Here is a 13912-nt window from a genome sequence, read left to right as displayed (position 1 = left end):
TCCAGAATATATTTACTAGATTTCTTCGTATTGTAAAAATGTAGTAAAAATATTTAGATTTATAAAGAATCAGAATCGATAATTGTATCGGAATCTGGAAAAATATTGGAATCGTCCCATCACTAATAAATGTACAAGAGATAAACACAATATTAAAAAATAAACATACTAATTTATTTATAGACTCTTGTTAGTGGGGCAGGTTATCTCAATATTCCATAAGAATCTTTCACTTAATGATACAAGCACCAAGTGAAAGATTGTTTCAGCACTATTGTCCAGAATATATTTACTAGATTTCTTTGCATTGTGTTGTTTGACTGTACAATGTAGACATGTCTATGTTTTATATTGTATCCACTAAAGGTAAAATATAAATATGGACGTATACTGAGAGTATTGAATTTAAGATTGTAAAGGCAGAAAAACATTGTTAATTTGTAAATTCAAAGAAAATGTCTGTTTTATATTGTATCCACTAAAATTCAAGATGGCTGCCAGTTTTCAAGATGGCTGCAGAAGCAAACCTGACAAATTTCAATTTTGGTGCTTGTATCACCAAGTGAAAGATTGTTTCATCAATCTGCCCGACTATTTTTAGAAATGTGTGAACCAGTGTTTGAAACCAGAAAAGACAACCCAGTTGTCACTCCAAGGTCTTTTTATCCTCCTGCAAGTCTGCAGCTTGAAAGATTTTGCAAAGCACAATAATAATACAGATATTAAGAACTCGAAGCATAGAAAGTTTTACTTGAAATGATTAGGTATAAAATAAATATGGTTGATGAATGGAAAAAATGCACAGAGTTTTGTGATCTTATGTGAAAAAGTAATCATTCTTTTCAGGTTCCGAATCAAGTAATCAGCTCAACAAATAGAGACAATAATTGTCCGCGAATATCGCTGTATCAAACTTGACAGGACATCTGAAAAACAAAACCAAACAAATTATAGCAAGATCAGTGGTTTGCTATTAAAAGCAAGCAGTTAGATTACCTTTTCCTATGCATAAATATATAAATATACATGTGTAATATATATATTGGTGTGTAGGTGTGTGTATGTATAAGTGTGTGTACATTATATATATATATATATATATATATATATATATATATATATATATTGGCTGCAAGTCATTATTCAAGCACGTCTGATTGAACACGACAGGGTTATTGTTTTTTCCGATTTTTCTGGATATCTTTTCCATTCGCCGAGCGGTCCTTTTTTATTTCAGCTGCTGTATTGTATAAAAAGACACCCAAAAGTTATTGGCTAGTTATTTGCCCCTTCGAAGAATGTCTCCGAACCCACTCTAAAAACTCATACAATGCAAACATAGGCCAAATCACAACAGCACTCTCCTGACGACTGACCTATCATTTAGCTGACAATAGCGCCATAAAACAACACCTAAAATTTCTTGATAAAAACCTATGGTCGTCCGACATTAGACATATCTCAACCAAAAATACTAACATTCGATATCTTAACAACTGCACACAACAACTAAAATTACTAGAAGCCATACTTATCAAAGAACTACAGCCCCTTTTTAATCGGATCACATTTAACTCGGAGACAAATATACTAACAGTATTTAATAACTAACAAGAAATTCAATAAATAAACTATAAAATAAGAAATTCGAAATAAAAAATAAGAATAATTCGCCCCTAACCATCCTGCACCCATCTTAAAAAAAAATACAATAAATTTTTTTTTTAAGAACTATAAATGCACCAAGCCTCAAAGGAAAAGGAAACGATAACAACATCAATCGCTCCTGATGATAATCGGATGCACCGATAGAAAGCACTTGAGAAGAATATGGCTGAACAACAACTTTTGGGCGCCATTGTATACAACATGCCAGCTGAAATAAAAAAAGACCACAAATGCAAAAGATATCCAAAAAAATCGGGAAAAAGAATAACTCTGTTGTGTTCAATCAGACGTGCTTGAATATATACGGGGGGGGGGGAAGGAGGGGGGGGTAAAAATTTACAATATTTTACGACAAGACTTTAACAACAACGTATGACTAATCACGTTTTTAAATAGTTACGACAATTTATTTGCCACACAAGAATGCATAAGAGAAAATGTTTTTATTTAATGTAGCTCCCTACATGACTGCCAAAAATTACAGAAAATTCATTTGCAGAAATCTTGTATTTCTCTAGCTGTGTGAGCCGGATCCTGTGTCCATACATAATTTCCATTTGGATAGTTTGTTTTGAGCCATGGCAATATCTGATATCTCAAAGTTTTATAGTAAACTAGCGGGGGTACTCGGCGATGCCCGGGTGTTTTGAGGTAAATAAAAACTCCGGGGGTTAAAATAATTTTAAAAAAATGTTTTGGTAGGTGAGTATGAGGATCGAACCCGAACCCTTTATATATATAGATGTCAACATTGATTTTCTCATCAGGTTTGTAGAATTTTATGGGCATCTTATTTCCATCAGAAGCTACAACACCAAAAGCCATAACCTGATGTTTTGTCCTGAATGTCCCTTTAACCTCATCTGTTGATGCTGCGATGTATCTGTCATTTCTACTGTTCAGAACAGCATCGACAGTGAAGATCTTTTCATCGGAAAAGATCTTTACAATAGAAGGATTTTTCTTTAGCCATGTAGTAATTTTCTTGCACCTTTCAAGTCTTTTTTCTGTTGAAGCATTTGTCAACAATTGTTTCAGCGTTCTTGTATAAGATCTTAAGTTCAAATCATATTTCACTGCATTTCTAACTGTCTTGCTGTCAACCTAAAGTTCACTTGCCATTTTTTAGCATGGATTCCATTGGATCCTTTTTAATCTTAGATTCGAGAGTTTTGATAAATGTTTTGGTACATTTTTTGTTGCTTCCTCCACTTCCAGTCTTTCTTGTAATAGTTTTGCTCATAGTCATTTTTTCTTTAAATTATAAACTGTTTTTTCGGACACTCCCACTATTCCTGATATCTCCTTCAGTGAAACGTGCACATTCAGCAAATCACACACTCTTTCACGGTTTACCTCTTGATTGCTCACATGAGTAAACATTTCTGAAAAGATATGGATAATAATGGTAAACATAGTTATAACATCAATATTTGTAAGCTTTTAAAACAAGTGCCGCAATTCTTACTTAGAAAAGACAACTTAAAGTTCACCATAATTTTTGTTTCCCCATCCCATATATAAATATATATATATGTGTGTGTGTGTGTGTGTACATTATATATATATATATATATAATGATGTGCATATATATATATATATATATATATATATATATATATATATATGTGGGTACATTATATAATGATATCTGTAGATATATATATATATATACAATGATATGTGTGTATATATGTGTGTGTGTACATTATATATATATAAACTGTGTCAATCGCTTTATTGCAAATTAGTAAAATATCAATATTTCACTTAATATACGTCACACAAAAATGAAAATTGTATCATCAACTGACTGTTTCAAGGTTAGTTATTTCCCAAAATTTTGTTCAAATCCTTGCGATATTCATGAAGTTATAACATTTTATTTATTATCAAGTAATTTATACTGTCTATTGCTTTATTGCAGGTCTTTTAAAATGCCAAAAAACAAAAAGAGGTGGGTGGGGGGCGATTAATGGTTATCGGAGAGGAAAGGATTGTTGCTGAACTCACAGAAGAATTGTTCATCAAAGATTTAGCCATAGAGCTAGAAAGGGACCCAAGAACTTTAGCTCCATTCGTGAACAAACCCAATCCCAAATCTCGAAAGGATAAGGGAACCAGGAGAAACCATTCACATCGTTATATTCGGAAAATTTGTAGGGAAGTCAACGAAAACCCAAACAGCACCAGTGCTTCCATTTTTGCAAGAGCTGGAATCGCTCCAAGATCCAGACATGCCCGATGTAATATGTTGAATGAGATGGCAAGGAACATCAAAACTATTCCAAAGCCTCCATTGAGCAAACAACATAGGGAAAAACGAATGTCTTTGGCACAGAATTACATGAAAATGGATTTCAAACGTGTCCTATTTACAGATGAGACCCATGCTACTCTTGACGGTCCGGATGGATGGGCCAAAGTTTGGAACTCGAACGGAACTCGAATGGAACTCCAACCCCTTACAGAGTTCATCGAAAACAAGGAGGTGGAGTCATCATGTTTTGGGCGGGAATCATTAGGAATAAGTTGGTTGGACCATTCCGAGTTCCAGGGTTGTAAAATTTATCAGGAATTCATACACGGCCTTTTTGAATAAACATTCGTCACCATGGCAACCTATCATTGTCACGTCACTTTCAGATGATTTTTATGCATGACAGTGCACCATCCCATTCCGCTAGGGCGACTGCAGCCGTCCTTGAATCTATGGGCTTCTTTGGAGAAACTCTCATGACCTGGCAACCTTGTTCTCCAGACCTTAACCCTATTGAATATTTCTGGCCAATATCAAAAATAGTTTATGAGGGAAGAGAGCAATTTACTTCAAAGAATGCCTTGTGGAGAACATAGTTGATATTGTTAGAGCCATAACTCCTTTTTGAGATCAAACAATTGACTTCCCCGGGGGACAAAAGGTTATTTTAAGTTATTGAAAAATGGTGGATATGTCGATAATTATTTCATTTATTTGAGGCTTAGCACCTAGGATATGTTTTTCTCATTATTCTTTGAAAGAAAAATATAATTAAAAAAAAGTTTGCAAGATAAGACATTGTAGTTTTGCCCTAAAAAAACATGGACAATGGAAATTCTTTGATAAAAAATAAAATGTCATAATTTTGTGAATATCGCATGAATTTGAATAAAATTTTTGGAAATAACTAAACTTAAAGCAGTCATTTGATTGTACCATTTTCATTTTGTTGTGACATATATTTAGTGAAATATTGATATTTTACTAATCTGCAATAAAGCGATTGATCCAGTTTAATATATGTGTGTACATATATGTGTGTGTACATTACATATATAATGACGTGTGTATATTATATATATATCATGACATGTGTGTACATTATATATATATCTATAATATAAAGCTGAATGTGTGTGTGTGTGTGTCTGGTCACGAATAGGCTCCTATATGGTTGACTATTTTAAAAAACTGATTACATATAATAATAGAAGATGTATCGAGACACAGGAATGGGTGTGTTTGATCTGGCATAATGATGATTCATTAAAATTGTGGGGTCTGCGTACGCGCCTGGTCCACAAGTATGGAAATAAAAAATTAAAAAAAAAACGTTTACAGGTGTTTTTGATATAGATGTACATAATAATACTTTGATAAGTATGTTTTAACTTAAATAGGGATGGTATAATAAAATTGTGGGGTCTGCGTTCACGCCTGGCCTCCATAGAATGGAAATAGGCACAAACTTTAATAAAGACTTTTCATATCTATTTGCGTAAGTATACTTTGATAATTATGTTTCAGTTTGAAGAAATATGGTATAATAAAATTATGGGGTGTTCGTTCGTGCCTGACCTCCATAGAATGGAAATATGTCACAAAGTTTAACAAGGTTTTTTAATATAGATCCACAGAATATTGTGATAAGTGTTTCAGTGTGAACAGGTATGGTATAATAAATTATGGGGTTTATTTTATTTTTACTTTCATCATATTTTGCTTTGGTTTTGTTACCCCTAAATTCGAAGCTATCTCTTTACAACCTTTCTTTTCATAACCTATCATACTTTCATAAATCAGAGTCCATTTTCTGTTTTTGAACCCAGTCAACGACAGGTACTTTTGCTAGTATATATATATATATACAGGGTGACCCCCAAAAAACAGAAGCTAAATGGAGGCTATCTACAACATATGCTGTAGAACGGAGAAAAAAAGGCCAATGACCCGATGTGATGTTTTGAATATGATAAACTAGTTATGACCAAAGTTTCATTTAATTCAGACAAAACTAAGAAACGGGGCCTGGGTGGGGCCCGTTTTTTTAGGTCACCCTGTATATATAATGATATGTGTGTATATGTACATTTTATATATAATGATATGTGTATATATATATATATATATATATATATGTGTGTGTGTGTGTACATTATGTATGTATAATGATATGTGTGTATGTATAGATATGTGTGTGTACATTATATATATGTATATATAAGTGTATGTATGTATATATATATATATATATATATACGTGTGTGTACATTATCTATCTATATATCTATAAAAGTGAAATTGGCTGCGTGTGTGTGTGGCTGCGTGTGTGTGTACATTTCCCTACCAAACTACTCTGTCAATTTTCAGTCTACAGACTCGAAATTTCACATAAAGGGTATTGAGATTTGGGAAAATGCTGTTAAGGGGGTCAAAATTCTACGATTTGACCTTTGAAAACTCTACCAAACTCCTCTGCCAATTTTGGGTCTAAACACTTGAAATTATAGATGTAGGTTCCTTGGACATGGATCAAACCTTTTAAATTGATTTGAGCAGAAAACAATAAATGTTAAGAGGTCAAAATTGGGGTCAAAGTTTTTAAAATTTTACCTCTGCGGTCTCTACCAAATTAATCAGCCAATATTTGGTTTAAACATTTCAAATTTTACATAAAGTGTATTCAAACCCAGTGCAAGCTTTTTAAGCGGTTTTTGGCGGAAAATTTGGCTGCCAAGGGGTCAAAGTTCAAAAGATTTGACTTCTGCGATCTCTAGCAAATTATTCAGCCATTAAAAAGCTTGCTGATTAAAAAGCTTGCCCAATGTCATAATACACTTTATGTAAAATTTCAAATGTTTAGACCAAAAATTGGCTGAATAATTTGGTAGAGACCGCAGAGGTAATTTTTTTTTATCTTGCCAGCTGAAACATATTGATGAGTAGAGAGATTTGTCATATACCATGTAAGATACACCGAATATGAAAAATGACAATATGTTAGATTTAGAGAAGCATAAGACACATTCATCTTTATCAGTATATTTATTTTCAACAATTTTTTTTATTTATATATAGACAGTTTGTTAATTTTCGAGCTTAAAGGAGGATAACACTTGTCACTTCCGGCTTGAAAATCTATACTCCTTGATATTCATATCAAAAACCCTTTTTTTTCTACTTATTTAAAAAGAAAATACAACTTTGTTATAGTTGACTCGTGAAATTGCATTCCTCTGCAAAAGATCAAGCTAATTTGCATATTCGTTTAAATATTCATTTAAATTTATTCCCTATTAGTTTTTTTTTGCTTTTTTTTCGGTTTTCTTTTAAGACTGGCCTGATTGCCTGGCGTTACCCGTGTGTTTGGAGGTGAGTGTTGAGCAAAAAAACAAAAAAAGAAAAACAAGTTGTAGTAGGCAGGCAGGCAGACTCGAACCCATAACTCGAAGTAGGAAAAAAACGTGACGTCTTTGTCATTGCGTCCATCACAAAACCGGAAATGGCGAAGGTTTAAATTAAGGCTAGTCAATCAAAAAGAGGGGATGACTTTCGAAAAAGCGACCCCTCTACGTAGAAAACTGCCCAGATGAGTGTGGAGGAATTAATCTGTTTTAGCCAATTTTTCGATATTTGTCGTCTGAAGGGTCAAGCTGCAAAACGATACCGATCTTTTGAAAATCCGTCGCCTCTGTCAAAGTTTTAAGCAGACATACATGCATACATACATACATACATACATACATACATTTAAACAGACAGGTGAGATTTATATTATAGATGATCATCTTTAGTTAACTCTTACATGTAATTTTATTCATGCAAATATTCTATATGATTTATACTTGCGTAATATGTGCATAAAAAGATTATAGTAAACATAAGCCTCTTTCTATAAATATTTATGTATGCATATATACATTTGTTTAAACAATTTTGCCTACCAAACTCCTCTGTCAGTTTTGGTCTACAGACGTGAAACTTAATATATAGGGTATTCGAACCCATGTAAAGCATTATATTTGGGTCTAATATAATAATAATAAATACGAAATTTGCATTAATCAAAATATCATATTTAAGCATATTTTACGACCGGGCAATGCCGGGCAGCCTGCAAGTGTAAATATATATCTATAACAAAATCGAAATTTACAGCAAATGTGTGTGTGCACTATTGCAAGTTGTTAAAAAACAAAGACGGTTGTATGCATTCACAAGTATATTTGAATATCTAATTGAATAAATGTGTGTGTGTGTGTGTGTGTGTGTGTGTGTACTATTACAATAGTTCCTTGTAATTTGTCTATGTAATTCTCTGCTATTATATGAAAAGGAACTCTGTCTGTGTGAGTCCCTATGGATTCAAAAACGGCTGGGCCGATTTTTATGAAATTTTATACAAAGGTAATTTATATGCCTGGCAGTGTTCTTAGTTTTGTATCAGAATGTCTTTGATAAATATCGATAAGTATCGATAATCCAATGAAAGAAGGAACAGGCGACTCTGATCAAAGTTAACACCTTACACAGCCTAACATCAGAAAGGAATTTGTGAATGTTTATTACCACACTTATCTGAAAGGCTCGACTTTTTCATTTTAAACTTTAATTCAAGCCATTATGTATGAAAAAATAATTTTATAAAATCAACACTATGTTTTCTGCAGTGCAATGTAGACTACAGTGTATTGTGGGGCTAAGTCACTGTGGGGAGGTATGTGAGACTTCCTCGCAGTGCACCACGATAGGTCCCCATGTAGAAAAGGCAATCAATCAATTTGATAGGAAAATAGTCGATTTCACCAATTTCGATGACAATAATAATATATGAGTGTGAAACATCTGTTGATCATCATTCAATCCCGGGCAACGTTGGGTTTCCCTGCTAGTATAAGATAAGATCTATGTGTGAGAGGTTGTCTATGGCTGTCCATGTTTGGATATCGAGCAAATGAGTGCATGAATTTAGATTGCCTTGAATTCTAATGTCTGGGGGAGCAGCGATAAGGGGAGGGTAGTAAAGTTTGTTTTTTTATGGTTAGTGTGTATTTATTTTTTGCAGTTGTGTGGATTGACACTGCTACTTTCAATGTGTATGAATGGGGTGGGGCAAGGGTTGATGGCAGTCTGTTGAGAAATCAACGCAATAGTTATGACCTTGTGGAACGTTTCTATTTACTTGCCTTCCCACGAGGACAGAGTAGACACAAGAGTCAGTTTTTAATGTGGGGAAATTCCAGCTCCCCAAAGAGGAGCACTCTAGATAGGAACAAAAATTTAAATTGTCCCAGTCTAGAAGGATTTCTCCTCCACTGATGGCAGAAAAGGCGAAGTGCAGCATCAGGACAGATACTACACTGTGATCTTTAGTGAATATGTTGCATACTCGTCTATATATAACGGGTGTATATAACGGTTTACTAGTGTGTGTATATATATATATATATATATATATATATATATATATATATATACTCGGGTTTTTTTTATTCAAAAGTAATGGACTAATGAATTGAACGAGGTTGTTAGATAGTGGTCAATAAAAAGAGCTGATAATACTTGTTTATTGTTATATAAACATGGTCATATCCCGCTGCTACAAATAGCCACTTGTTTCAATCAAACAACAGATATCATCAGGCAGCGACTTGACTATTCAAAAGTTCAACGAATATTCATTGAACTTTTGAATAGTCAAGTCGCTGCCTGATGATATCTGTTGTTTGATTGAAACAAGTGGCTATTTGTAGCAGCGGGATGTGACCATGTTTATATAACAATAAACAAGTATATATATATATAAACGCTCGTGTGTCTGTTGAATGTGTATAAAGTGTATATGTTTAGATTGTCTAGTGTTCTTGTGTTCGTACGTGTCGATATATTCACAGATACAGTTCAACAACAAACATAACATTTACAACAAAAAGGGACGGAAAACAGTTCTCTGGGGATTTAACATTGGGTCAATCGTAGAAACATACCTCATCCATCTTTAGTCTTGTCTGAGCGAAAACTGCAAATAAGATTCATCCCAATGAATCAACAAATCTCGGGTTGTCTTTTCAGCAACTTTATTTACAGATCTTTCCCCATTGGAAAGCTGCAGATTGGTCCTACATTCCTTACAATTGATAGGTGTTGGACCTTTTGCTACCCCTTACAACCGGTCAGCTCGACTCTGTCTGTCTCCTTCAAGCTCTAACAACTAACTAACTAAAACCCTACGGATGCAAAAACATTTTCCCTTCTAATGACGTCATCAACACGTATCACTCATGACCATCGACTGATGTCTGTCACGTATACTTGTTTATCTAATTTACCTTCCTATTTTTTTTTTACACAAGAATCACCACTTATCAAGGCCCGGAGGCCACTCGAGGATAAGGGTTAATGGGTATACATTAGTCAATGTGATTATAGCGTAGTAAACATAAGTAGTGGGAATTTTGTAAATTGGATTATTTAGAGGGAAACGGTTCATCAAGAACTTGTTTACATTGGACTTGAAGACAATCAGATTGTAGTCAGCTGGAAAGCAGGCAAACGGAGGACAGTTCATGTGTTAACTTGTATATATTTATGAGTGTGTCTATGATCGTCTAGTGTTCTCGTATTTGTACGTGTCGATACACTCACAAATACAGTTCAACAACAGACATATAACATTTACAACAGAAAAGAGACGGATAACAGTTCTCTGGGGATTTAACATCTGACCACCATTTAAAAAAGACATTTTAGTCAATTTCATTATGCCTGCCTACTTTTGAAAGCAATTTAATATTCAATCGATCTTGAAGGCTCAACGATGATCGTCAACCTTAAAATGCTAGTTAACACACGTAGCCTGTTCTAATGTTTATATAAGTTTATTCTTATAAAACTGTACTTTGTATTGAACAAGTTTTTTAAAAGTATTGGTTCTAAGTTCATTTTATGAACTTTTTTTTTAACATAGGAGTCACCACTTATCAAATCCTAGAGGCCACTCGAGGAGAAGAGTTAAAGAGTGCACAGTAGTCAATAGGACCACATCATAGTAATCATTAGTAGTGTAAGTTTGGTAAATTGGATTATTTAAGGGGAACGGCTCATCAAGAACTTGTTTAGGTTGGACTTGAAGACGACCATATTGTAGTCAGCTGGAAAGCAGGCAGATGAAAGACAGTTCCACAGGCGTGCAGTTCTATGAAAGAAGCTTTGTTCATGGAATCTACGTTTAGGTTTAGGCACAGATAAAGAGTGGGGGAAATTATTGATAGTGTTTATAGCTACGTTCTACCCTTTGTGATGAGTTTCTAGAGTGATCGCCCTTACTTATTGTTTTTGCTGGAAAACAAAGATGGCGCATTGGACAAACAGATTTGTGTTCATGATTGGATTTCTGTAATGAATATGCTAACACTAAGTAATATTCTTTTTATGCAATTTCACAAATCTCGTATGTTCCTTCATATTAGCTATAATGTTGTAGTTGCCAAGTAAAGATAGAAACTTATATATTAGTGATGGGACGATTCCAATATTTTTCCCCGATTCCAGTTCAATTACTGATTCTTTACTAAATTTCCGATTCCAATACAATTACCGATTCTGATTCTTTATACATTTCTAAAACACACATGTTAAATGATATTTCCTTGAGCCTATGAATACACTTATGGGGGATGATCCTTAGATTTTAGTTTTACTGGTAGTTTAGTACCGCAAGGTAAAATACCAGGTTGAGAAACTAGTGTGGTCTATCCTTCTCTCGGGGGCAAATGGGACTCTCTTAAGCCATAGTAGGCATCCCATCTAGTGATGGCGTCACGATAAAAAATACCCTTGATAGTCCTGGTGAAGCATTAAGTATTCAGTACCGACAAGATCTGAATTACATTATAAACTCGTGCAGTGAGTTCAATCTCAGATACGGCCGCGCTGGATGGATGGATGGGTGGGTGGATGGGTGGGTGGATGGGTGGATGGGTAGTTTAAAATTAGTAGATATTTATTATTTTATTATGACTACCAACAGTGGAAGGAACGCAATCAAATAACAATAACAATTAAAGAAATAGTTTTGGTATCAGAAGATCAGTTCAATTTTTTCTGATATCGATTCCAATACCCCCAAAAGTTCCGATTTTTCGATTCCTGATTCCGATTAATCATGTCAATACTATATACCCAGATATTATTACATCAGTACTGCCAAAGAAGCCAGTATAATTTTTGCTTTCTTTTTTTTTTTCGTTTTGTTTTTGAACCATTTTGAAACAAGGACGATAACTTACCAGTCGTATTAATGTACATTTTTTCTTTTTTTTTTTTCTATTTCAGTTCTAATTGTTGCTTGGATTGGGTAAAATAAAGAGAACTCATCTGTGAAATTGCGCATCAATTTCGTTGAGCGTCAGGTGGCTTGGATCAATGTAAGTACATTATCTTTTTTTATTTGATTTCCCCCCCCCCCTTCCATTTCCGATCAGTGATGCTTAGGTTCACATTTAGATCACATTCATTCCCTTAAGATTCCATGTTTTCTGAGTGATTTGCTATTCAAAGTTTCACCAGTTTCCTACATTCGGAACTATCCTTTGAGACATGAGGCTGGCTTCAGTTACTCTCCTTCAGATGTGGTATCTTTAATCTCCTGCGCCCGATCCAATGGTTTCTCAGTTCCAATGTATTAGTGACTAGACAAATTCGATAAAAAGTCGGTAAAAATTTAAACAAGTTTACATTCTAGTTATCAAAATAAAAAGAAGTTATTCTGTTTATTTATAAAAGTATCCAGGGTTACTCAGGTGTCGAATAATTTGAATATATATATATATATATATATATATATATATATATATATATATATATAACTACTTAATTTACTCATATAAAATTAATATAAGAAAGTATAGATTTATGCTTAAACTTTAAGTATTAACTTCAAAAGTGCTCAATACGTAGGTAGAGCTAGTTTGTAAGTTATAAAATATATATGGCGATTAAGCTACACTGAATATTCGGCGTTTCATCCACTCTAGGACTCTTCAGGCTTATGCATAAGCCTGAAGAGTCCTAGAGTGGATGAAACGCGGAATATTCAGTGTAGCTTAATCGCCATATATATTTTATAACTTACTATATATATATAGTTTTGTAGAAATATATTTTCTTATAATATATACCAATTTCTTATAATATATACCAATCCTTATTTAAGAAGCTCAATGTAATTACAGAGCAATATAGTGAATAAATGACGAAAAACTATATTCCAAATTTCATGATGTTGACTATCTTATAGTTTATTCCTTTAATTCAGTTGACATTTACAATTCTTGACGGTATCTGTTTCGTAACGCAAAATCAATCACTTATTATATCAATCGGTGAACCTATTATGCTCTTAACTAATCTCTCTCTCTCTCTCTCTCTCTCTATATATATATATATATATATATATATATATATATATATATATACACACAAAAAAAAAAGGCACTTAGTCTGTGCATGTTTTTGTGTGAGTTCGTTCTCTAGGAACTCCAAATTGTTTATTTTTTTTTTAATTTCACACAAATGTACTTTATGTGCCTGGTAGTGTTCTTAGATAGGTTTTGTATCGGAATGTCTTCGATAAGTATCGATAATCGAAATAATTCGATTAAAGAAGAAACAGGCGATTTTGACCAAAGTTAACACCTTACACAGCCTAACATAGCAAGTGCATTCGAGAAGTTTTATTACCACACAAGCCGAAATGCCCAACAGATTAAATCAGCAGCAGGTTCCTTGATATGACAGAGGCGCATTCAAAATGAATGTTTCTGTTTAGAGCACCACTGAGGCATGATATTTGACTTTTGCGTTTTAAACATTAATTTAAGGCATTATATATAAAAAATGATTTAATAAAATCAACAGTAGGTTCTCTATAGTACAATGTAGACTCCAATGTATTTTGCACTAAGTTATTGTGGGGAGGCATA

General features: G+C 33.6%; 1 protein-coding gene across 3 annotated transcripts in view; it reads left to right on the top strand.

The window, feature by feature from the left end:
* Positions 1–13912, top strand: part of LOC145254646 (protocadherin Fat 4-like) — a 1852201-nt gene that overhangs the window by 523280 nt on the left and 1315009 nt on the right. For all 3 annotated transcript variants that reach the window (XM_080113277.1, XM_080113278.1, XM_080113279.1), the window contains exon 2: positions 12264–12355. The gene's annotated coding sequence lies outside the window, so the exon portion shown is untranslated. The remainder of the gene's footprint in view (positions 1–12263; positions 12356–13912) is intronic.

This window comes from Euprymna scolopes, chromosome 30 (assembly GCF_053919585.1).
Source record: "Euprymna scolopes isolate OS-2025 chromosome 30, ASM5391958v1, whole genome shotgun sequence".
Lineage (NCBI taxonomy): Eukaryota > Metazoa > Mollusca > Cephalopoda > Sepiida > Sepiolidae > Euprymna > Euprymna scolopes.
This window is presented reverse-complemented; position numbering and strand designations above follow the sequence as displayed.